The following is a 25,129-nucleotide window of genomic DNA, read 5'->3' as shown; positions in this document are numbered from 1 at the left end:
TTGAATTGTCGAATCAAATCAAAACTGCCTTTATTCTGCACTACTCCGAGCGTTTTATGTCGGTGTTGACTCATCTATGTGCTTCTTGCCTGCCTTTTGGTGCTTGGATCGTTCTCAAAATATTACCCTTCATTGCTCAATTGGATGTGTTTAAAATGAAGAATCATCGATCGTGTAGTCGAATATAATTGACTGTCTTTTTCGATAGAAACTTATGACGACACACTTAAAGGGTGTGTGACATCAAATTGCATCACGGAAAAAACGCTGTAGAAATTTAATTTTTAGGAATTATATTTTAGCTTTCGCTTATAATCAGATAAGAGTGTATAGATCACGTTGGCCATGCTTCACTGTCAATTTTTCGTAAATTTGGAAAAATATCGTCGAACGAAAAAGAGCGTCGTGAATTAATCCTGCGCACTCATTTCGAGAATCCGGAGTTGTCACATCGGGACATCGGTAAGATGCTGGGAATTGTCCAATCCACGGTCAGCAGAGTACTAAAATGATACTTCGAGAACCTAACCATCGACCGGAAGGTGAAGAACGGCAAAAATGGATGCTCCGTCACTGAAAAAGATCACAAGCGCGTAGTTAAGCAGTTTAGACGTGATCCGAGAAGTTCGGTCCGGGATGTCGCCAATAAGCTGAATTTGTCAAGTTCATTTGTCCAGCGGACCAAGCAGCGGGAGGGCCTGCGTACATACAAGGTTCAGAAGGCTCCTAACCGCGACGAAAGGCAAAACATGGTGGGGAAGACGCGAGCCCGGAAGCTGTACACCGAAATGCTGACGAAGCCGCATTGCCTGGTAATGGACGACGAAACCTACGTCAAAGCGGACTTTCGTCAGCTGCCGGGCCTGTTGTTCTTCTCCGCAGAGGACAAATTCAGCGTTCCGGAGGAGATTCGTAAGCAGAAACTATCCAAGTTTGCCAAAAAGTACATGGTGTGGCAAGCGATCTGCTGTTGCGGAAAGCGGAGCGTCCCCTTCGTGATGACCGGCACGGTAAACGGGCAGGTTTACCTTCAGGAGTGCCTACAGAAGCGCTTACTACCACTATTGAAGCAGCACGAGGGCCCGACCATCTTCTGGCCTGATCTCGCTTCGTGCCACTATTCAAAGGACGTGTTGGAGTGGTACGAAGCCAATGGGGTCACCTTCGTGCCAAAGGAAATGAACCCGCCCAACGCGCCGGAGCTTCGCCCAATAGAGAAATATTGGGCGATTATGAAGCAGGCCCTCCGGAAGAACCCAAAAGTTGTCAAATCGGAGGCGGACTTCAAGAGAAAATGGATTTCTGTTCAAAAAAAACTACAACCTGACGTTGTACAGAACCTTATGGACGGGGTAAAGAGGAAGGTGCGAGCATACGGGCTTGGGCTCGAAGTATGAATAAAAAGAAAATGCCAAAAGTTGTTTAATAGTTTTTATTTTACTGTCTAAAATTTTCAAAAGGATCGGTCTACTGGGCGAATTTCTACAGCGTTTTTCCCGTGATGCAATTTGATGTGACACACCCTTTAGTTATGCCGATGGTTAGTTTATTCTGGTGACACCAACTCAAGAACTGGTCACGCATGCTCTGTAACCGACGGCAATCCTCGAAAGTTTTGATGGCTAGATAAATTTTCAAGTGGTCTGCATAGATCGACACACAGTCAGGTGCTAGAATAAGCGACAAATCGTTATAGAAGATCGCGAACAGCAGTGGTCCTAGATTGCTGTCTCGCGGAACTCCCGAAGAAACAGCAAACAGAGATCAAGTGTGGGACTGGCGCTTGACACGCATTCTTCCATAAAGGTATGACCTCAGCCAGGTGATGAATCTTTCGGACACATCAAGACGGGATAGTTTTCTCAGTAGGATGCGGCGGACAATTCGGTCGAAAGCGGCTTTTGTTTTTTGACGTAGGACTACGTCTAACCGGAAGATTTGGGGGGGTGGAGGACAAAATGAAAATCTAGGCACTGAACAAGTAGAAAAAAATGAAAGATTCTGAACGCTATTATCTCGAGCATTTATTAATATGTAGCAAAGGTTAACATCAACTGATAGGAAATATTTCTACGCGTCTATCACAATGAATAACTTTTCATTTTTGTTGAGATAAACAATTGATTAATTGGGAAATGTCAAGCAGTGTCCAAACGCATTGTTTGCCTCGTTTTGATTGGTCCGATTTGTGCTCCTCAAATGGCTCCGACCAAAACGAGCAACCAGAGTAATAGCGGAATATAATTCAGGTACAAATGAAGAATCATATTGTAAACCACTCCCACTTGGGATTCTACCGCAAACCGAATGATATAAATTTGGCTATTGCTTCCAAAACCATCATTCTTTTCGTAACCGCGTAGCAGAACGGATGTGCTAAGATCATCGTTTGATTATGGAGCGGTAACAACGACAGGAGAATCTGGAGCAGTGTCATGAGCGGCAGGAACGTAGCGATGGCAACGGCGAAAGCGTGCAACGAGTTTTAATTGTGTGGCGTTCATACTCTAAGAGCCTCCGCAGACTGCAGACATTTCATCGACCGGTAGTTTCGTGCGGTTTGAGCTAGTACAAATACCGACCCAACTGAATCGATGCATTGTGCGTGCACGTATGGATATCTCTCCGTACTGATCAAGAAGCCGATCAAACTATGAGACGATAAAAAGTCTGCAGTTTGTGGGGACTTCCTGGCCATTGTTCCACGAATATCAACAGCAACAACCACCGTGTTTTAATCAAATGGACAACCGTTATCCGTCGCTTTCTTGGAATCGATCCAGCACTCCAGGGCATGTGACTGCATTCAGTCTGTCGAGAAAAGTGCTTTTGTAAAATGAAGACAAAACCTTCAGCATCGTGAGAATAATACAAAATATATTGGCGCTTTTCAGGGCCACCAAATTATTCACAAAAGAGTTGTAAAAAGTTATTTACCAAATACGATGGCTTTTAAAGTGATATCCGAATAAAAAAGCAAAATATATAAACTGATTTTTGTTTGCGAGAGCCTGTGTTCATTTAGAAGTATCTTTGAGCTTGTTGGTGGTTGGGATTATTTAGATGATAGATCATTAAATTTTTACAAATTTTGAATTAAAAAAGTACAAGCAATTGTGTAACACGTTGAGCCTCGAATTTTGCTTGCTGCGCTTTCCATTCAACCCGAATCGAGAGGATATGAAAATAAAACAATGTATTTGAAAATATATTTAACAAAAGTTGCCCCCTTTGTATAGTCCTACGTCACTCCGGTTATGTCCTGTAACCGTTGGTTCCGAGCATTAATTTGGGCTCTACCCAAACAACAATATATTCCAACATAATGTTTTAATAAAAATCGCCATAAATACCCACCGCCAGTTTCTTGTGAACAGTTGGCCCAATAGTGAACGGTGTGTGCCCTGGGTAAAAATGCCCACCGCGAAATACACTTCATGTGGCCATCTATCATTCAACAGAGCTGCCAACTAGGCAAAACGTGAATGAACTCACACAAAAGAAAAAAGAAAAGAAAAGCTCGGTAAAGAGTAGTGCCGGCGAACGACTTTCCACCATCAAGGAAATAGGAAGAGCGCGCTGGAACAAGCAAATTTTAATAATGCCAGAGTGCATCGAAAGGTGCACCCGTGGCCGAGTGGTTAGCGTCTCACATTATCATGCCGGGTGTTCGGGTTCGATTCCCGTTCTGACCAGGGGATTTTTCGTCAAAGAAATTTCCTTCGACTTGCACTGTGGTCACGCGTATCCTAGAGCTTGCCGCTCAGAATACATTCAAGGCGTGTTATTTGGCTTAAGAAATCTCAACTAAGTATTAATAAATGGCGCTAGTTAATGCATGCGTTGAGACGGCAAAAGTTCCACAGGGAACGTTAACGCCATTCAAGAAGAAGAAGGAGAGTGCATCGAAAGCAAATAGAGAAGATAGAAAAAGATTATTATAAGAAATAAGAGAAAAAGAGAAAACGAAAAGATAGCAGAGCTAAAAAGAAGAGAGAACCGAAGGAGAGAAAAAAAAAGGAAAGTAGTGTATTGGCGCGAACCAAGAATAAGAAATAATGCGCTAGACAGGTCCTTTCAGCGGGGTTTCTTTCCCGTTAATACCACGGAGAAAGAACAGAGAAGGAGGAAAATATACGGAAAATACTGCAAGTATAAAAGCTGAAAATCCGTGACGTCACGATTAGGACAGAGAAGAAAGTGATAGGGAAAATAGAATAGGGTCAGAAGTAAATTAAAGAGTAGATTTAAAAGCAAGGAATAAAAGAAGAAAATTGTAAGAAAATTACATTTATCTCCTCTATTTCGAATTTGGAAATTTCCGTTTTTCGGACTCAAAAGGAGTCGCCAGCCCTCGCCCTCGATTGGTCGGCGTAGTTGGCTAGCATTGCCATAGTGAGCCATAGTTGAGAGTATTCGTAGTTGGTGGCTTTACGAGGGTGCGTAGGTCTAGTGGAGACGTACGAAATCGAAACTGCTCCTTTTTGCTGGAGGAACAGCTGTTTGTGAGTGACCGGTAGCAGGTTAAAACGACCCTGCTAGAACGAAATACGTAAATAGAGAGTTTCAGTCCCCGACACTACCCATTCGTCTTTTTTAATCTGAGCGTACTTGTAGCACTGACAAGAGCCGATAAACGAATGTTTCTACTGAGTGAGAGACACGAACGTTTCGCAAGCAATGAACCACCAATTTAAGCAGATTTCAGAATTAACTCAGAATCTGCCTAGCTCGCTGCCTAGAGCGACAAATGAAATTGAACTTACTGAATATACAATTAGTTTTTCAGTGTCTCTTGGCAAAATTATATTTCCAATACCCAGAACGGCAACAGAATGGTCGATCCGCAGAGTAATCTGACGCAAACCCCAGCTCACGAAAACCCCACCCTTTGCCTTAAGAAAGGTTGTTGTCGGCCTGCTGGTTGTAGTGAGACTGTGAAAAATAAATCGCAAAAAAATCGCATAAAATACCATTTGCACAAAGCTGGATTCAAGAATAAATTCGATGTTTTGTACCACACCAATTAACACAAAAAACATAATGAAAAAAAATTACATTTGCGAAGCCTAGGCCAAGCGGAATGAAATGGGGGTGAGAAATGGGTCACATACGACAATATTGTGCGAAAACGATCGTAGTCAAAGCGTGGCGAAGCTTAAACGAGGTCCAAATAATTACTAACGACCAGGAAGGTTCTTCTGTGTATTTGGTGGGACTTGAAAGGATTAATTTATTATGAGTTGCTTCCATAGGGTCAAACATTGAACTCGGATCTCTACTGTCAACAACTGGACCTAGCGATTGACCAGAAACGGCCAGACTTGGCCAACAGAACAGGTGTTGTATTCCATCAGGACAACGCAAGGCCAAACACATCTGTGGTGACTCGCCACAAACTCCAGTAGATTGGTTGGGAAGTTTTAATGCATCCACTGTACAGTCCGTACACCAAGCTATTACCACAATTTTTCACATTGCAAACGCAACATATTATAAAACTAAACGGTGCATAAAGGGTGTGTCACATCAAATTGCATCACGGAAAAAACGCTGTAGAAATTCGCCCAGTAGACCGATCCTTTTGAAAATTTTAGACAGTAAAATAAAAACTATTAAACAACTTTTGGCATTTTCTTTTTATTCATACTTCGAGCCCAAGTCCGTATGCTCGCACCTTTCTCTTTACCCCGTCCATAAGGTTCTGTACAACGTCAGGTTGTACTTTTTTTTTGAACAGAAATCCATTTTCTCTTGAAGTCCGCCTCCGGTTTGACAACTTTTGGGTTCTTCCGGAGGGCCTGCTTCATAATCGCCCAATATTTCTCTATTGGGCGAAGCTCCGGCGCGTTGGGCGGGTTCATTTCCTTTGACACGAAGGTGACCCCGTTGGCTTCGTACCACTCCAACACGTCCTTTGAATAGTGGCACGAAGCGAGATCCGGCCAGAAGATGGTCGGGCCCTCGTGGTGCTTCAATAGTGGTAGTAAGCGCTTCTGTAGGCACTCCTTAAGGTAAACCTGCCCGTCTACCGTGCCGGTCATCACGAAGGGGGCGCTCCGCTTTCCGCAAGAGCAGATCGCTTGCCACACCATGTACTTTTTGGCAAACTTGGATAGTTTCTGCTTGCGAATCTCCTCCGGAACGCTGAATTTGTCCTCTGCGGAGAAGAACAACAGACCCGGCAGCTGACGAAAGTCCGCTTTGACGTAGGTTTCGTCGTCCATTATCAGGCAACGCGGCTTCGTCAGCATTTCGGTGTACAGCTTTCGGGCTCGCGTCTTCCCCACCATGTTTTGCCTTTCGTCGCGGTTAGGAGCCTTCTGAACCTTGTATGTACGCAGGCCCTCCCGCTGCTTGGTCCGCTGGATGAATGAACTTGACAAATTCAGCTTATTGGCGACATCCCGGACCGAACTTCTCGGATCACGTCTAAACTGCTTAACTACGCGCTTGTGATCTTTTTCACTGACGGAGCATCCATTTTTGCCGTTCTTCACCTTCCGGTCGATGGTTAGGTTCTCGAAGTATCGTTTTAGTACTCTGCTGACCGTGGATTGGACGATTCCCAGCATCTTACCGATGTCCCGATGTGACAACTCCGGATTCTCGAAATGAGTGAACAGGATTAATTCACGACGCTCTTTTTCGTTCGACGACATTTTTCCAAATTTACGAAAAATTGACAGTGAAGCATGGCCAACGTGATCTATACACTCTTATCTGAATCTAAGCGAAAGCTGAAGATATAATTCCTAAAAATTGAATTTCTACAGCGTTTTTACCGTGATGCAATTTGATGTGACACACCCTTTATTTGACCCAAATCGGACACTCCGAAACATCTTAAATAAAGTTTTAGATTTCTCGCAATAATAATGGATTTCTTTTTCCTCAACCTAATATTATACACAAACTCGTCTCTCGTAAATGCTGTACCTTTATGGGTGGGTAGCACTTTTTATGATACTTTTAAGCTCATTGAAGGTAATGTATGAGGATGTCAAAAAATGTGCTAAATATTAATTTTGAGTGCAGAAAGGTTGAAATCGTGTACAACAGGGCACTTGTGTTTTTACTCTCCCCACTTCACACGCTTGTAACCCTTTTTAATTTTGAATATTTTTCTGTTCAGTTATTTTTTATTCTTCAAAGATTTATAAACATATTTGTTCAGAGCTCAATAACTTCCAGAAATCAACCCTCTACACTACAATACCTTTTTGAGGGTGGACGAAAAATAACAGATTTTCTTGACTTTTTTGCGGATGTTGAAATTAAAGTTTAGTGTTAGCACATTTCGATAGTTGGTTAAGGTCTATTTGAAGATGGTTTGGTCAATGTAGCGATTATTATGCTGTTGTCAGCTGAGCGCGAGGATGCTCTCTCTAAAACAGTTCCTTGCTGGTGGTACGTTTTCTCAGACTCTAGTGGATCGTACGGACTGAAATTTTTTCAGCATGTAAAACTTAAGGGGGTATTCTAGTTTGGAGACCCGAATTTCGGACGTTTTTTCGAGCTCTATAAAATTAAATCAAAGAATATTTTCACTATCCATTATATCATTATTTGTTCATCAATCTTTTAACAATAAAACAAAAATTTAACGAAGAAAAAATATTCATGACTAGAATAGTTACAAGCTGATGAATTGAGGCGGTTCAGAAAAACGTTTTGCCATGGCGTACACGATTCCGGCCCTTCTGGCTATCTGAAACAATAAAATCGAACAGATTCTGAATCAGGACAGATGCCGCTATCGCTTCGTACAAGTCGAAAACATCTTTTTTGACAAAATGGCGGCCGTTTGAAAAACAAAATGAGGTTTAAAATGTTTTTTTTCTGACGTTTCCCGATTTTTTAAAAAATAGTAAAATTCAAAAAACATCTTTTTTTAGGGACTCATGCGATAGAAAGATGCCTGCAGATAGTATCCATATAAACCCGACATGAATCGGTTCAGCAGAACTTGAGATATGGTGTACGCCAGTTCGGAAAAACTAGGTTCGAGAAAAACGCGTTTGAAGTTCATTGTTACGGTCGTAGCAGGTTAGATACCGCATCACTAAAATGGCTCTAACTCGGTAAATAATAGGATTTTCTATACGTTTTTTCCAGGGTATATTTTTGAATGCCTAAACTACAGAAATATGAAGAAAAACAATTTGATATTTTTCAAATTTCTAGACTAGAATGCTGCCTTAATTATCTGAATTCTTAGCGATTTTTGAAAGTTCGAAAAATTGCCAAAATGGCCTCTTTTTTTTAATAACAATTTGCTGTTTTTGAACCAAAATCTCTATTTAAAAAGTCTTTAAAAATTAGTAAATTAAGATATCAAAAAACAGTTACGTAACGATTCAGATAACTCATTTTTACTTGCTGAAAAAAAGGTTTCGAGAAAAACGCGTTTAAAGATTCATACAGCAATGCTACTTCGCTTGAGGTGATCCCATAGTTTTTGCTGTAACTTTTCAATGAGATGAAATATCTGAGAATGCACCACCATCGCGGATTGAAAGTAGGAGGTAAAAACCTGTTACCCACTTACGAAAACCTGCTTCGAATACTTACGAACAATTACTGCCTAATTTACAGTCTGTCTTCGCTAATGAAAATCTATTCTCGTACTCAACTTCTGTCCGGCAAGTGTCCAGTACCTGTCCGAACTAAGCGGCGGAGGACTGTGCTATGGGCAATCAGACATTACAGAAACATATTTTAATACTAATTTCTTCGTTCTTCTCTTTCGCAGCTTAGCGTTCGTAAAAACCAACAAAACAAAGTGGTATATTGTTCCAGAGTTGATTTATTAAATACCTTTCGGCCAGGCCTTCGAGTATGGTGCATTCCATGGAACAACGCGACGAAAAGAGAACGAATGGCCATAAGAGGATTTGAATGTGCCCACGCAGCATCAAGGTAATCATCACATACACACGCCCCCCTTCGGAGACTCTTTCAGGTGCCTCTAATGATTTTTTTTTTTTTGAATGAGAGAAATACACAAAAAGTACTGAAATATTTACACTTGTTTCGAATGCATATTGTTAGGTTGGGTCGAAGAGAGAGAGGAAATAATCAGGTGTTTTAGCGTCATTAATCATTATTACGGCGACATAACGCGTTCCATTCGAATCTCATGTGAATTTGAATCGGATTTATATTTGAATGCATGCTACTACACCTTGACGCGAATTGGAAAGTGTGACGCGTGAAAGGCGAAATGTTGGTTTCGAAGCAAGTGTGTGAACTTTTGCGCAGTGAAACATGCTGAAGTTTATTCCAAACGACACAAGTATGCGTATCAAGATTTATCGAATTCCGAAATCGGTTCTGTTTCACGGTACGATCCTAGCCCCATCAGCTCACAATAGGGAGATTTATAAAACTAAACGAATGCTTACATTCGTTCGCATGTTAAAATATTTACACTTCAAAGGCTTAGCCTCGTTTCTGCGCGCAGCTCGTTAGTAAAATCAACTACCGTTGACTTAGAAATCAATGCTGTTTAGCTGGCGGGCAAATTCCATCGCCCTGCCGAGACCCAAGAGGCCACCATCTATCATCACCCACCGGACTAAATTCTTTCGACCGATGAATTTATGCAGATCCATTGCGCCACGAGAATGAGGCTAACAACTTGTAGCCTACAGCGCTCTGTGCTTCGACAGAAACAATTAGCCGTGACAATTATTTGCTCAACCTGTTCGTTGCACGGATCACCACGGTTGCAAACTACTCATATTTACATTTCATCCGACGTAATCACTCCGAAGGCGATATTACCATATCGAACGAGAACAAATACGTGCGGTACACTTTTAATTAAATAATGAAAACTTTACTCCCAGGGCTTAATGTCAAATTCGACTACCGCGATCCTTTCCTGGACCCACTACTCGAACGAGGAGGGATTCGGAATTTACACAATCGCACGAGCGAACGCCCTGACAACTCAATAGCTGAGGGGAGCCTCGCGATATTATATGCGCACCAGAATGGTGCATATGGATTTGCAAAATCTTGAATCCACAACGTTCAGGAGGTGGCACATACATACACCAACCAACGATCGAGGGTGAACGGTTAAGGAATTCGTGGGTCACACGAGTCAGCAAATTCCTTTTGGTTAATTGCGGCGGGGTTTTTGTTATTGTAGCCGTTTGCCGGGGTGCTACCGTGTGCACAGGTTCTGCTGCTGCACGGTGAGATCGATACAAAATCCAAGACCTTGATGTCATTATAATAATGGGCTGCAAAAGTTTTGCAGGTGCAATTGCGCATGGCTCACCGATTCCGTTGCCAATGACATTTTACGATCGGTGGCACATTCAGATCTGTCAGAGCATTTTTGCGAATGATTAGCCATGCTTTATTTGACGTGTGTGTGGCGGGAGCACGAACTCGTTCCGGGGAGGCATGACTTAATGAGCTTCTCAAATTGTATCAGTTAATTGGAATAACTTGCCAGAAAAATATTGTGCAAGTTTATTGCTGTAAGAAATCGCTTAAAGTTACTCATAGGTTCATAGAGCAATAATATCATAAGAATTTCGAAGACAACATTTGTTCGTTGTGAAATTATCATTTCGTAAATGCTAAAAAAAGGATATATTATTATTAGGTGTACCGGTAAGTTTCTTCGGTTTTACAACAGACGGCGGCGACTTGCCTATTATTCCAGTGAATCAAATTTCCAGACATTCGTTGGGAAGCTACTGTCATTGCGCGTCTTTTTCAGTATATGTCAAAAAGTTGAAGCGCAAACAACATAGTTTTTTGCCACTTCGAATATGTCGAATTTCGTACCAACGAGAGTGTTTTTGCGGGGAGTGTTACTTCATTAATTCAATATGAAGAAAAAAAGCTGCGGAAAGACATCGCTTTTTGGTGGAAGTTTATGGTGACCATGCTTCAACTGAGCGAACGTGTCAGACGTGGTTTGCACGGTTTAAAAGTGGTAATGTTGACTTGAAAGACGAAGAACGTCCCGGATCGCCAAAAAAGTTTGAATATGAAGAATTGGAATCTTTACTCGATAAAGATCCGTCACAAATGCAACAAGAACTTGCAGGTACACTTGGAGTAGCTCAGCAAACCATATCCGATCGTTTAAAAGCAATGGGAATGATTCGAAAGATAGGACATTGGGTGCCGTATGAATAGAAGCCACGAGACGTCGAACGCCGTTTTTTTCTAACGGTATAAAAGAAAGGGTTTTTTGCATCGAATCGTTACTGGCGATGAAAAGTGGATCCATTACAACAACCCTAAACGTCGAGCAACGTATAGATACCCCAGCCATGCACCAACATCGACGGCCGCGCGAAATATTCACGGCCAGAAGGTTATACTGTCTATTTGATGGGACCAGCTGGGTGTGGTGTACTATGAGCTGCCAAAACTGAATGAATCCATTACGGGGGACTTCTACTGACGACAATTGATGCGTTTGAGCCATTCACTGAAGGAAAGAAGGCCACAATACGAGCAAAGACACGATCAAATTATTTTGCAGCACGACAATGCTCGGCCGCATGTCGCGAAACCGGTCAAAACATACCTGGAAACTCTGAAATGGGAGGTCCTATCTAGGGATTGCATTACCGTGCCAATAATTCAATAACCGGTTATTTGGTAATGAAAATTTCATTACCGGTAATACCGGTAAATCACCGATAGAAATTATACTTTAAAATAAACCATTTTCTTGATCAAACGGTTTTTATTGATAATGATTAGTTTACAAGAAAACATTTTGCAATGTTTGCTACTTAGTTTGTTGGCTAAAGTAATACTGAAGGACACAAACAATGTTAATTGTTTCATCTTCTAATCTAGATCGGATATCATTGACGAAATTTTTAGAAGAGAAAAACGCACGTTCAGAATCCAATGATGTTGGGCATACAGTACGAAGAGTATCGAATAATATTTCCACGTATTTGTCTTTGACATCCTCTGTACGAAAACTCTTGTCTGAGTGTTTTCATCAATCCATTCATAGACGTTGAGCTTGGATTGGAGGTTGGATGTTGATGCCTTTGATTGCTGCAATCGTGGTTCACGTTTTTCTTTGATGCTCAACTGTTTTGCCGGCTCGGCAAAGTCCAGTGGATTTTTTCCTTCCTGCTGTCTAGCTACTTAATCAATACCATAATCTTCAAATTTCGAACGATTTCAAATGCCTGCTTGATCATTGCAGTCCGACTTTTGATAGAAGATGCCGAAGTCATCATTAATTGTGTCCCGACCACGAGCAGAATGATTATTCATATAGGCGAACAAATCTGCATATACGAAACGTTTCAGTCCTTTCAATCAGGGCTTCAGACAGCTGTACCAAATATTCTAATGGTTGTTCCGATAGCTGTTCTAGCATAAATTGTAATTCAACGTAAAATTCATAAAGACATAGTTCAACAGCGATCAGAACTCGTTTGAGGGCATCAACCAATTCCTTTATCGCCGAAGCATACCCTGTGCTTCGTTTTCAGATCGGGCAGCGATTTTTGAACTGAGATTCGGAGATCGTAGAATCGGCGTTACATTGCCAGTTGTGTTTTACGATCTTATTTTGATTCTCGAGTAATATTTTAAAGTGACATAAAGGCAAATATTTCTTATGGTCTAAACATGAAAAATTACCGAAATTACCGGTTATTTATTGTAAAATTACCGATAATTTGGTAATGAAAAATGATCCGGTATTACCGGTGAAACCGGTAACGGTAAAACCGGTTAACAATCCCTAGTCCTATCCCACCCGCCGTATTATCCAGACATTGCTCCGTTCGATTACTACCATTTTCGATCGATTGAACATGGCCTGGTTGACCAGCACTTCTCCAATTTTGATGAAGTCAAAAATTGAATCGATTTGTGGTTAGCCGACAAACCGGCCGATTATTTCAGCAAAGGGATCCGTGAATTGCCAGAAAGATGGGAAAAAGTCGTGATTACGATAGGCAATACTTTGAATAATAAATCTGTAACCATTTTTGCAGAATAATAATAATAAATAATTTTGCAGAACATACCGGTACTTCTATTAGAAAATTATCGAAGTTGGAATGTTAGTAGCCTAGTAGTAAGAAATCGGCCATGAAACATTTCTAATTCTTTGATTCTTTTATTCTCACACAAATTAACCTTTTCAAGGTTGCGGATTCGTGGATTTGTGGACGATGAATCGAATCTGTAAAATCTTACCGAACGAAATGAAATCAAACTATTTCTTAAACGAATGAATACTGGAATGAGAGATGGTCCACACACAGGGTTGCCAATAATATTTTTCAAAAAACTTTTTTTCTAAAAAAACTGGAAGAGAACTGGATTCTGTAAAAGCGTTTTATTTAACGGTTTTATTTAGCTTGCCCTGTAATATGTTCGTATGTTCAGATGTTTGTATGTTTGTATGTTTGTAACATGTTCGTCTCTAGCGCTGACCCACATTAATAGAAATTTGACCCCCTTCCTGTTGACCGATTGATCTGAAATTTGGAACACACCTTTATCTCTGTAGCCATTATAAAACTGCGTATTTCATGATCTTGAAAATACAAGATGGTGGCCGCTACAAAATGGCGGATCACATATTTTCTCAATACCTCATCAATATGGGTTTTCCAAAACTCCATCAATATGGGTGTCAAAATGGCGGACTACATATTCTCTCAAAACCCTATTATTATGGGTATCAAATGAAAGGGCTTGATTAGTAGAACACGGTTATTTATGAAAAATGCTAATCCATCAAAATCCTACCAAATGGCGGACTACATATTATGTCAAAACCCCATTAATGTGGGTATCAAATGGAAGGGCTTGACTAGTAGAACACCGTTATTTATGAAAAATGCAAATCTATGATGGCTGCCACTATCAAATGGCGGGCTGCATATTTTCTCAAACCCCAATTAATGTGTGTATCAAATGAAACGGCTTGAATAGTAGATCACAGTAGATCATGAAAAATCCAAATCCAAGATGGCCGCAATCACAAAATAGCAAATTACTTTATTAAACGGTTTTTTTAGCTTGAACTGTTCGTATGTTTGTTTGTATGTCTGTAGGGTTGTCCCAAATTAATATAAATTTGACCAATAGGAACTGACCGAATTTATAAAATACCTTTATCTCTGCTGTCGTTTTAAAACAGCTTATCTTGAAAAATCCAATTTGGCCGCCGCTATAAAATAGCTGATTTCATATCATCTCAAAAAAAAAAGGTTGATTGAGATATGTGTATCAAACTTTACTTGGAGAACACACCAAATACTAAAATAAATTCGTGGGGCACGTTGGATTTCCATTATCCACAATTAGCGACTTCATCATATGTCCCACGATTTTATTATAGTCTTATCAATGCTCTAGACTAATGGAGGAGAGGTGTGATAACTGCTAACTGCTACTTGCCTAATTATTTTCTAGCTTTTAGTACATTATTATGTTTAATCACGATTAAACCGTTTAACTTAAAAAGTTTTTTTTACTTATTTTATTTTAACAAAATCGGCTATGGTTTATCTAAAATAATGTTTTGTCCGTTCCAATGCTTGACAAATAGAATTTCCTTCGAAGCTTCTTGTAGTATTTATATGTGTTCCATAAAATGGTGAAAAAAAAACCGTTGATTGATCATCTCATTCGAACAGATGAAAGGGACTTTTACCAACACCCGAACATTACTGTGACACAATATTAGAGGATCTTTCCTTCCAGAACCTCTAGAAAATACAGTTATTTGGGTATAACTTGAAAAATATCATATTTAGCTTCATGTCCATAAAATCGCTGGTAGAAGATCATCACAAAACTGCTCGATAATGTGACTAAATGTGGTGCATGTTTTCTGGTTATAGATCACTGCTTCCATTCGTTAGCGTTTGAATAGAGGCTTATAGAAATTTTAACGAATGGGAGCTGAAAGAAACCACGCACAACTGTCAAACTGACGTCTCCGTGTTATGTCATGGGTTAGAAAACGGGGATAATTTTAACATGGGACTACGTCTAACCGGCATATATGGAGGATAATATGAAGAACTAAACAAAGAACATGCAGGAAAAAATGAAAAATTTCGATTGCTTATAACTCGACCATATCTTAATAGATCGGAAAGATGTTTGCATCAATTGATAGAAAATATTTCTATGCGTCTATTACAATTAATGAAATGTAATTTTTTCCTGAAATAAGTAATTGAATAATTGTATAATGTTAAACCCTATCTGAACGCCCCAAGTTGACACGTTTTGATTGGTCCGATTTACGGTTTCCCCAACACAGACTTCATGACCAAGATGCTTGGGGGAAATTGGCATTGCAAATACATGAAACTATGGGAAGCTTTTGTTCCCACTGAGATGTGTTCCCAAATACAGTCATCAAAAACAAGGTGCCTGGGGAAATTGGCATTGCAAATACATGCATGTTGGGGGAACTTTTGTTTCCACCGAAATGTGTTCCAGAACACAGTCACCAAAACCAAGGGGTCTTACATTACATGGCGTTTGTTCAAATTAGTTACTTACACAGCAAATATGTTGAATTCAATTGAATTAGATTTTTTTTTCGTTCAATCAATACAAACAATATATAAACCACCCATTTTTTTTTCTTAAGTCGTACCTTCTATGTTATTACATGGCAGATAAAAAAATATTTCTGAATTAAGCGTATATCGTATATTGTAGTAGAAATAAACAAAACGTTTAGGCAACCCGAACAGAAACGAATATTTCGATACCTTAAAAAGGTATGGATTAGCAAGATTTAAAATGTAAAAAACCAAAAGAAAATAGCATAAACATTTTCCCACAATATTATTCCAATACTAAAATCATATAAACCGATCAGCTGCTCAGATTCATATTCTCAAGCTGGAGAGGATACAATATCGTTGCTTGCGTATAGCCATGGGGTGTTTGCATTCGACACATACGATGAGTCTCGAAGTTTTGGCAGGAGTACCCCCGCTTACTCTTCGGTTCACAGAATTATCCTACAGATTTCTCATCCGTTGCAAGATCATGAATCCATTGGTGATTGATAACTTCGAAAATCTACTCCAACTGACTCCTCAGTCAAGTTTTATGTCTTTATACCATGAGTACCTTACCCACGACGTGCACCCTTCACCAGGCATCTCCAACCAAGTTTGCTTCCCATACTTTTGCAATTCCTCTGTCATTTTTGATCTGTCCATGCGACAAAAAATCCATGGAATACCAGATCACCTACGCTCCAATGTTATTCCGTCGATATTTTCGGAAAAATATGGGAAAGTTGGATCTGATAAAATGTTCTTTACTGACGGTTCATACATAAACGGGTCCACTGGCTTCGGCATCTTCAATGAAAATTCTAGTGCCTCTTTCAAACTCAAAGATCCTTGTTCCGTGTATGTCGCAGAAATGGGTGCGATATACTATGCTCTAGGGATCATTGAAACACTGCCCATCGACCATTATTTTATTTTTTCAGACAGTCTCAGCTCAATAGAGGCAATCCGCTCAATGAAAGTTGATAAACGCTCATCTTATTTCCTAACAAGAATAAGACATCTATTGAGTGTTTTGGTCGGAAAATTATTCAAGATTACCTTAGCATGGGTTCCCTCTCATTGCTCGATTCCGGGGAATGAGAAGGCGGACTCGCTAGCTAAGGTGGGCGCTTTAGAAGGCACACTTTTTGAAAGGCAAATTGCCTATAATGAATTTTTTCACATTCCTCGTCAGGACACACTCGTTAGTTGGCAGCGCATGTGGAGTGAAGATGAGTTCGGTCGTTGGTTACACACGATTATCCCTAAGGTCTCGACGAGTGCATGGTTCAAGGGATTGAATGTAGGTCGTGATTTCATTCGCGTGATATCTCCAATCACTACAACCTAAACGCGCATCTCTATCGCATTGGGCTCGCAGCAAACAATCTTTGTGATTGTGGCGATGGCTACCACGACATCGAACATGTTGTCTGGTCGTGTATCCGGTTCCATGCTGCTCGCTCTCAGCTCTCTAGAGCACTGAGAGCAAAAGGCAGACAATCGGATATCCCGGGATATCTTAGGTAGCCGTGATCCTGATCTTCTGCTTCATCTATACCTGTTCCTCAGAAACGCCGATGTCAACGTTTAATGATGTTTCCTTCGTTGTGTCCCCGTTTCATATCCCTCCTATCCGATCGATAAACTTTTACTTAGTCGCGGCAATACATACACACACTCTTTACAGATGCACGGGCCAAAGGTTGTGCAGTCCACTGATCATTCAACAAGAGCCAAAGGTTGTACCGCTCATGACAACTCTACACGAACTGATGATTGCGCCGGCTAGTGACCATTCTATCCTGGATTCCTCGAGTCGAGAAAGACGCACCACGCTAGATATGGGGTACAAACTAGGGAGCGTTGCTGATTAATGGTCAGCTGCATCCCAATAGGAAGTAGCCCGTGTCGGGCACACGTATAGAGCATCGAAGACTGCAACATACCAATTATGAGAACACTTGTAATACTAACCTCGAGCCAACCGCGAGTAATCGGTTACATATTACTAACGTACTTGTAAGACAAAAATTGTCAAAATACTGGACTCCCGGCCCCGTCAGGCTAACGCCACATGTGCCTTAATAATAAATATATTTTGGGAAAAATACTAAAATAGGCACATTTAATACCAAAACAACACAGCTCAAGTATTACTTTGGTATTTGAATTATCGAAATTTTGTATTGAAAAGCTATTTTGCTTCATTTTTTTTGGGTATTATTATTTGGCATTTTATTTCTTTTATCAAGCGGACTTTTCCAAACAACATTTTGGTATCAAAATCAAAATAATGTATGTATCCTTAAGTATTTCTTTCTGCTCGAGAAAGTTTTTCCGAAAAAAATTGCATTCTTGAAAAATAAACTCCATGATGCATATGCATTTTATGTAATGCATACATTATCTCTTTTATATAGGAGAGATTAAATTATGCGTAACATTGATGAAACTTAGAACTAAAAATCCCTTGAGTGACAATGAGAAACTAATATCCAATTGATGTAAACGGAAACAACATTACTTGGATTTTGTATTCAGATGAATTAAAGTCAATGGAGCACATTGATTCTTTGGCCTTTTTAACACTCAAAACCAGCATAGCACGCAAGCTCAATCATCTGTTTTAGGTAAGTTTTCTTGCTATGAACATTGCGCCAGTCATGGTGATAAACAGATCAATTCGTTTGAACTTCAGAATGTTTTGGAGGAATGTCTGATATTTATATAAACTCAAAGACAGTGTATCACGTTCCTGATTGAGTAGGCTGTTAAATAAGATAAAAATTGAGCGATTCGGGACATCGAAGCTGAATTTGACAGCCGGTTTATATGAAGCAAAGGTAAACAAAACGCATAGCGAAAAGTGGTGGATTTTAACAAGTAGTTTCACAAATGTGATGAGCTTTATTTTGATAATGGTAAGCGTTAAATGAAAGAATAATGTTTTGCAGAGATAATTTGGTTTATATATATATATATATATATATATATATATTAGCATCATTGGAAACATTTATTTTAATGCTGTAGATAATGACGCTTTCTCTGCGGCGGGAAAAATAAACACATCTTCAGGGACAAAAAAAAACAAATTATCAGAATCAAATTAATATTCTAAGTAAAAGTGTAACGAGTTTTGTTTAAGTGGTAAAGAAATCGTGAGCGAAAACAGTGTCTGAGCCGTTGAAGCTATTCGAGGTACCAAATTTCATCCGTTCTCAATGAAACGTTACAATATTGTTGACCAATATCTTAGTTTATAACCAGGAACAACTACACAGCGACAGTTAGGTTCAGCGTTATGATCATATTTTTCTGTATCACTAACAAAAGCAATTTCCTTATTGTTAGGGCAATCCGTCCAATTTTTGAGGTCCACTTTTCAAAGGATCTTGTGAAAAGATTTGGGAGTTTGTTTAGTGATGATTATATACAGATCCGGATTATGTAATCTGACCATGCAAACAACATTTGAACATGATTTTCATTCAATGTTCAAAAATTTACAACTACCTCTGAGCTTGTTAATCTCAATGAAGGTACTCTTTTTCGATTCTGTATTGTGTGTCAACGAAATAAATAAACGGTTCCTGAAGTGAAAACTGTTTTACTAAGCTCCACTCTATCACTACGTATTCGTTTCTTTATAAACTACAAAAGAATTCTGGGAGAAAATAGCACTCAAAATACAGTTGTTTACATTTTACAAAATACGGTTTGTTTACATTTTCCTCATACATCCATAAAGTCCGCTGCACGGCGACACCGTACCTTCTATGTCGCGAATACCCCGTTTTTGAAGTAATTTAATAAATACCCAACATTCGTGAAAACATTTCGTTTTGACATATTCGACAAAACATCGATAAATTGAACGAAATCGGAAGAATCAAATTATAGCCTCGTCTGCCGCAGAAGTCCAAGAGGTAAATGCAACACGACTGAAAAACAGTATATTTTCACCACACACACTGCGCACTAACCGTGTTGAGTTGGGAAGTGTAAGCAGGAGAAAGATTACACTGAATTGAGTATGTAAGAAAAAAAAAGATCGATCCAAGGCGAGATGGAAAATGTATGGTGGAAAGATTTTAAATATGTGACGTCACAGATTTTATTTATGTATGTTACTTTTCTTATATCAGCCCACTACATAGGAAAAGTATTGTTATAAAAATAAAAATAATCTGATGAAATGAACGAACTAGTTTTCTTTCTTAAATCCATGCTTGCGTTCAAAGTCACAAGGGCTCAACAGCAGAAACTGAAATTTCAGTATTATTGAGGTGTTCTAAACTAAATTTCCATTCAATTTTACTTCTCGTTACGTCGACTAAAAACGTAAATGAACAAAGTCAGAGTTACTTTTGACAGTGCATGGGAAAAAAGTTTGCATGTTTTTTTTTCATGTAAAATGCACTTAAAAAATAAATTTGATTGACTTCGTATGGCCTAGAGTGAAACGAAAAGTTTTCCGTTTGCGTCCAGTTTTAGACGAATTAACTTTTTTTTCTCTCTTTTATAGTGACTTTCAACACATTTTGGCAGGTTCGTCACATTTATTTCCATTTTTGGAAGAATGTCGGGAGTGAGAATTGAACTCGTGACCCTTAGCGTAAGAGGTATGGATGTTACCACTACGCCAGTGTTCAGCACCCTAGTTGTGAGAAAAGTAATTACAATTGCTGGCAAGAGATAAACTTCCATGAAGTTGCCCTAAATTCCAAACATTGTAGACATTAGAATACTTATTTTGATATAAGAAAAATCAACGAAAAAATGAAACATTTTAGTTCGTAACATATTCTGTTTTTTTTAATGATGAATGAAAAATGTAAATATTTTCATTCAATTTTGTAACGGTCTGGTATGTCTGTTAAGTGAACTTCCTATCTTCCTGGCTGCTAATACAATCAAAGTTTAACACAACCAAAACCCGTGAATTTTCTCACCTTTCCTTCTTCATCTCGGATCCAAGGTATCGAACGAACGATTAATGTCAAAAAACCAAATTGGTAAAGGAATAGGAAGGTGGAGGTAGAGATTTTTTTTTATGCTTTATTTGAGAGACTTAAAGATTGTAAACTTATTTTACTGATGCACACTGAAGCACACGTTTTTGAGATCCATAAAAATTTTAACGGTTTGTAAAATTTTCCGTCAATAGGGGCTATGCGACATGAACTTAGACTTCTGTGAGAGATGCATTATTAAGTTACCTTTGAATTTATTGAGATGAACCAGCCTACAGTTAAAATCTCTGTAATGAAGGCAGAAAAGAAGCTTCGAATCAGCAACAAATTATTGAATAGAATAGTGTATATTTGATCAGCATTGGTAAACCGAATTGTTACAAACGAAGACGCAGGTAAGAGTTCACGTTAAAATATTGAATTCCTTTTCTTCCAACTCAATATTACAGAAGGAATAAATTTTTCTAACGTTCTCTCATATCACGAGAGTACACTACAAAGGGTACACTCGATCTAGCTTTAGATCGGGCACAACCGGTGTGTAGAAATGACTATAGAAAAACACGTGATCCCGAATAACACAATAAATTGCTGATATGATCTAGTTTATGTGTTCGAGATTTGTTTTTTTCCGGAGTGTGGAAACTGTTGCTTTTAATTGTATGCATACGCTGTGAATTGCATTATCATATGTTGTTTTCTTGTAGTGTTTTTTTTTCAGCTTGACACAGTGAGAAGCTGTGGCAGGATGCTTGAGTTGCTTGGTTTGTTCGACAGGTTTTTGCAAATATATCGTTCTAAAACGTGCAAAAGCGGGAGAAATATTTGTCCAATTTTTCATAAGCCGTGAGGCATTTCAATGAATACTAATAGCCACGAACTAATCCCTTTAACAAAACAATTAAATCATCATGAATCAGAATGCTGCTGCAGTTTGGACTGCTCCGTTGAAAGTACATTTCATATGAATAAACCCTTTAATTTCGTGATCCACTGCTGGCGGTACCGAGCGAAACCGTCTGGTTCACTTTCATTTTACTTTCAAATCGGAGCCGGTCAAGCCGAAATAAGAAATGCGAAGGCTGCAAATGTGGCCACACAAACGGATCGATAATTGAGCCATTTTGCCGCAACCTGTTACCGACAGGACCCAAGATCGGTTATAAACGCACAATTTTTATGATGGCGGAACGACTTTTTCCGAACGCGTTCTGTTTGCGGTTTTCTGCGGTACTGTGGACGAATGAATGATTTATGAGGCAGAAAATCAGGCTTGTTTTGAGCCGCGGCATGTGTGTTGCATGGTGGAGGCTTAGACCCCCGCGTAATCCTATACGTCAGGCAAGCTTACCGTTGCGATGCACATACAAAGTATAACGTCAGCATAAAGGACCGTGGCACCAAATCTTATGGTCACACTCACAACTATCATCAACGTCGACGTTCAGCAAGATTTGTCCAAGAAATTAATTGTCGTTACGTTGAATGGGTATCGACGTGCATCGGAACCAGGACGGGAAAGAAAGCTGTTCAAATGAAACAAACTTTGCGGCGTGATGAAAAGGATTATGTTTTTCTTCGCGTAGGCCAATTGACTGAATCGAGTGACTCTATGATAGCCATTACGTCATAATTTTAGTAATCCCACATTCACTATTCCCCAAATATCAATTACCAAATTATACAGCACAGAACAGGACCTCTGCAGTGTAATACATCTGATCAACACCAACCAGTTTGCCAGACGGGTTTCACAACATTCAACCTCTTCAAATATCACTGCAGGTACAACCGTTCGACCTGTCTGCCACGAGGGTTGTTGATTGGCAGTTAGACACCACGAGGAGCTCACCTGTAAATAAAAGGAGAAAAAAAGATTCAAATTAAAATTAGGTTCCATTGGCATGAATAGTGTAGAGCTTTGCGGTGGTTTTTTTCCCTTCTTCTTCTTCTTTTTACTTTTTACAGAGGGTCAAAAGGGGTAATGTGCACGATCGTGGTGACTTTACAGTTTGCAGTCCTCTGCAGATCTTGTTTCACAACATACCAATCGGCCGGTACAATACCGAAATCAGTCGGTACACTGTCGGCAGCTAGCCGGTCGCGCCGCGATGCAATGGCGCGAATGGCCTAATGGCAAAAGGGTATTAGTCATATCAATCCTCACCGTGATGGGGAGGTTATGGAGCACCGAAAGAACGCGTAAATCCTGCATAGTTCACCTCTGAGATTGCTGAACCATTCAGCTATTAGCTCACACATGAATTTGTTCGCCCCAAACGGAATCCCCTTCGCGTCGAGGTAAATGACAAGCGTCCACCAGGAGGGTGGTGTGGTAGGATGATGCATGGGAAAATAAATGCGAACGAGAAAGCGAAATCTGCTGGAACTAATTGCCCCTCAACCCCCCCTCCGTACCAGAATTGACATGGGTCCCGCCGGTGTTGCGCCGAGTGACAGACAAACCGTCAGACTGAATAACTGACTTATTGAATCTGACGACGTTTTACTTTCACCGATTACGCCGATTGGAGGCTGTTTCTTTTCATTTACTTCTGTTGATGAACGTGTAAACAGGATTCAGATCCTACATATGTGTGCTCTGAGGTAAGCGTTAATGCCAGTGAGGCTTTTTTCGCGTAATTATTTTTCGGTGTACAATGGAGAAGGTGAATGTTTCATGCCTTGCGAGAAGCACACGAATCGGGTGTCTGCTGATGATGATGGGTTCGAGTTTTGACTTTTTGATTGGCCATATTTGGGAAGTGGTGGACCCTTGAGAAGCCATAGCTTTAGCGAGTGGTGGTGCTGACATGGTTTGGGTTTTTGTTGCTGTTTATAGTTGCGATTAAATGCCAACTTTCGCGGCTTGGCTGGCTGCGTGACTGATTGATGAATTAATTGAATGCCGTAAACTCTTCTGCGCAGAAGTTGGGATGCCTATCGACGCGAATAGGTAAATATAATTCGAGGAAGATCGCCATAATGGCTTCATTATGGAGGATAGTTTCAATGTTGTTTATTGTTGGAGCGGGTCTCGGAAGGCCAATATTGGGTAATATATATTAACGAATCATCGAAAAGTGATTGTAAAGTTTGTGATATGTATTGTGTACATAGTATCCGGGTGGAGTGCTGGAACAGTAATGAATATTACTTTTCAAGCCTTTTCAAGCAAGTATTGTTTATTAATCAAACTGCCGTTCGTTATGGCTATGTGTGGAAGGGTGTACGAACAAAAAAAGTCATCTCCCTTGAAATTTATTCATCTTAGTCGTATGTCTGCTCTCAGTCACCACAGCAAGGAATCATTCTAAATACTCTATTCAACCATGTTGAGGTTTACCCAAATTAAGAAAGATAAAAGCTGGGCGTCAAAGAACAAATTGTAGAACGGTTGAAGAACTTCAATTCAATTAATAGAAACAATAAGTTTATTTTTTCCATTTGAGAAAGGTGTTTTCTTACTTTAAGGGGATGAATCAAAAATCAAAATCCAGTTTTATTTTCAAAAACGAAAAATACATGCAAAAAACAAAAAAAAATTTTTTTGACTCGATTATATACAGGATTCGATTATATACAGTGAAAAGTAATCAAAAACTGTATATAATCGAGTCTACGCCGTACAGTTTCTACCGCTGGCGGTCAAATGACCGCTATGACTTTATGTTTTCTTAAATTAATTATGAAAATAAAGAATTTTACATAAACAATGAAACACAAAATGATTATCATGTAATAATAATAAAATACAGGGAAACTTCGATATAACGTACCCTCGTTATAACGTACATTTTACCTCGATATAACGTACACATTTCCAAAGTGTAAAGGAAAATTTTTTTCAATATTTTTTTTCTGATAGAACAATGAATTACCTGTATTGTGATGCTAAAACAAGTTTTGTACTTTCAATAAATCCCGAAATACAGCTGGTTTTGTGATTTCGGATTCTAAATGAATCAAGCTTTAATCAACAGTACGAAGGAAAACATCATGAGAATGGCTGGCTTCGTCTTCTGATTGAAGTTAATCATTAACTTTACTAAAACAGCAACACAATAATGTATTATAGACTACGTTTGTGAGTACTTTATTATGCTTCGATATAACGTACAATTCGATACAACGTACAATTTTGAAAATGAAATGTACGTTATATCGAAGTTTACCTGTATTTCTTTTTTTGGGCTTTAGAAAATTCTGTTTTCGTCACACTTTTTACAGATGTAAAGTTTTCCTCTAAACATATTTTTTGCATGTAGAACATATGTTTAATGCTCTTTGAAACTGTGCTTGATTCTGCTAAAGTTCTCTCCATACTTTTCATGTCTTGTTCCTGAAAGCCTTGGCATTCAGTGACAAGTTCCCCTGTCAACGGAAATATAAATTCTCGTCGCGATATGTTTCCTCCGGTTGTTCACTTGTATAAAATCCAAGCATTTATATCAGTCAAATTCAAAATGTTTAAACATACATGGACAGACCATCTTTGAGATTTTGATTTTATGCTATACTTTTTAGCCATCTAATCCATCATGTTCACATCATAATTAGTGTTTTTATAATATGAAATAGTATCATATACAC

The 25,129-nt window shown here is 39.3% G+C and overlaps 1 protein-coding gene and 1 long non-coding RNA gene across 5 annotated transcripts in view; one reads left to right on the top strand and one right to left on the bottom strand.

The window, feature by feature from the left end:
• Positions 1–8,905, top strand: part of LOC129767579 (uncharacterized) — a 33,193-nt gene extending 24,288 nt beyond the window's left edge. Inside the window, exon 4 of the long non-coding RNA XR_008741543.1 lies at positions 8,756–8,905. This is a non-coding gene — a long non-coding RNA (uncharacterized LOC129767579). The remainder of the gene's footprint in view (positions 1–8,755) is intronic.
• The window catches only part of LOC129767553 (cadherin-99C), a 442,929-nt gene that overhangs the window by 285,092 nt on the left and 132,708 nt on the right, over positions 1–25,129 (bottom strand). Inside the window, exon 1 of one of the 4 annotated variants that reach the window (XM_055768591.1) lies at positions 22,212–22,317. The exons of the other annotated variants lie outside the window; for them this stretch is intronic. The gene's annotated coding sequence lies outside the window, so the exon portion shown is untranslated. Of the gene's footprint in view, positions 1–22,211; positions 22,318–25,129 lie in introns of those variants that run through there. 4 annotated transcript variants of the gene reach the window in all.

The sequence above is a fragment of the Toxorhynchites rutilus genome, chromosome 1 (genome assembly GCF_029784135.1).
Source record: "Toxorhynchites rutilus septentrionalis strain SRP chromosome 1, ASM2978413v1, whole genome shotgun sequence".
Taxonomy (NCBI): domain Eukaryota; kingdom Metazoa; phylum Arthropoda; class Insecta; order Diptera; family Culicidae; genus Toxorhynchites; species Toxorhynchites rutilus.
Note: the sequence above shows the minus strand (reverse complement) of the source record. Positions and strands in the feature narration are given on the sequence as shown.